The 1,687-nt window shown below is 40.9% G+C and overlaps 1 pseudogene; it reads right to left on the bottom strand.

Moving 5' to 3' along the window:
• Positions 1-491: 491 nt before the first annotated feature.
• LOC150009132 (ribonuclease H2 subunit B pseudogene) lies at positions 492-1,355 on the bottom strand (annotated as a pseudogene).
• Between the last annotated feature and the right edge of the window lie 332 nt (positions 1,356-1,687).

The following is a 1,687-nucleotide window of genomic DNA, read 5'->3' as shown; positions in this document are numbered from 1 at the left end:
CAAGAAGACTGAACTTAGGAGACAGTCCACAGTGTGCAGAAGTCAGCAGAAAGGCTAGCCCAAGGAAGTAATATCATAGAATGGTAGTGTATTTTCTGAGTCTTGGATCGTATGGGAGGTGGAGATGAAGTGTGGGGAGCATCTTACATTGCATTTGTCTAAGTCAGAATGCTGTGGTAAATTATGACAAGTGTTCAAATGTTGGGGCTCTTTAGACTGTATGAAAAATCTTGTAGACACAAGAACTGCTTTTATAGTCTAAGTGTGCAGGAATGTAAAGCTTCTGCAGATCTCTTAACAGGTTATGGAATAAGAGACACTCATTTATTAAATCCTAAGTGTCCTCAGGACCCATGTCATTTCTTTTTTCTGAAAACTGCTTCTTTATTTCAAAAGATGTGATTAAAAGTCAGGAAGTACAGTGACATGGAGGAAGGACAAAAATAGAACATGTAAAAGAGGCATTTTTGCTAGATTTCATACTCAACATTTCAAATCTTTCCAACTCTTGAAAATTTTTTTGCACCAAAAAAGGAATCATACTTTTTATTTCACTCTTGTCAACTTTAGCCAAAGCCTTCTTAGCTACAGTCATTTTTTCATTCATTTTTCAAATCTTTAGTGTTAAACTTAGTATAATCTTCTGCTGCTTCTACAGCCTCATCTGATAACTTTATTTTCTTTGATGGAGGGTTTGGCATTGAAGTTGAAGATTCTGGAAGCTTTAAATATTTAGATGAGTCATCTCTCAGTTCTTTAGGGATATAATCAAGTATCAGACCATGGGCATGACGAATATAATCCTCTGCTTTGTCACCGGAAGCCTGATGACTGGAGGAAAATGCAGCTGACTCTACCTGGGCACTGGCACCATGTCATTGGTTTTTAATGCTGCTATCGTCTGATTAAACATTTTTTCCCCAGCCACTTTAATGTCTTCCCTTTTCTGTACTTGTAATATTTCTCTTTGTCTATTTCTTTTCCCTCTGTCACATCTCAAAGTAATTTCTCAAGTTCAACAAGTTTCAGCAACAAGATGCAATTTGGAAACATGTCATCCACCAGCACGTGACCTAGAGACTGAGACTTTCCCTCTTTACCAGCCTTTATAAGGTAGTGGAGAAGGAGAAATAGAGGGTCTGTGGGTGGGGCAAAGTGGAGAAGACCTCCTGATTCTGATTGATTTCAGAACCAAGATGGTGTTTTCCCTTGAAAACTTTTATTTCAAACAGCTGCTACACACGCATATTGAAAAAGTAAAGTGCTCTCTCCCTTGAACATGGGTTAACCAATTTTACAAACATAAGCCCACTTTTTGTCTTTTTTGAAGCCTCTTTTACATATTCTGGAAACAGGAACAGGATTGCCTCCTTCCTAGCAATCCATCTGGTCCACCATACCACCCACCTTCTGCCTGCAGTTCAGCAGCCTCTAGCCACAGCCTTCGGAGCAGGGGCCTGGCTAGAGTCCGGGGGAAAGTGGCGAGAGAAGGGGGACCTATGTACTGCATGGCCTAAACACGAGTTTCTACAGGTGGCAAGAGCAGAGCGGAAGCTGAGTTAACTCTCAACATTAGAAGCCCACCTAGGGGGACACTGCCTCACTTAGCGGAGGACTTCACAACCTCCATGGGTGGTCTTTCCTAACTTGTTCTTAGAACAGGTGTTACCACAGGTTCTGATTTACT

Source organism: Furipterus horrens, unplaced genomic scaffold (genome assembly GCF_987537825.1).
Source record: "Furipterus horrens unplaced genomic scaffold, mFurHor1.1.pri manual_scaffold_5, whole genome shotgun sequence".
Taxonomy (NCBI): Eukaryota; Metazoa; Chordata; class Mammalia; order Chiroptera; family Furipteridae; genus Furipterus; species Furipterus horrens.
The sequence above is the reverse complement of the archived record's forward strand: the minus strand, read 5'-3'. Positions and strand labels throughout refer to the sequence as shown.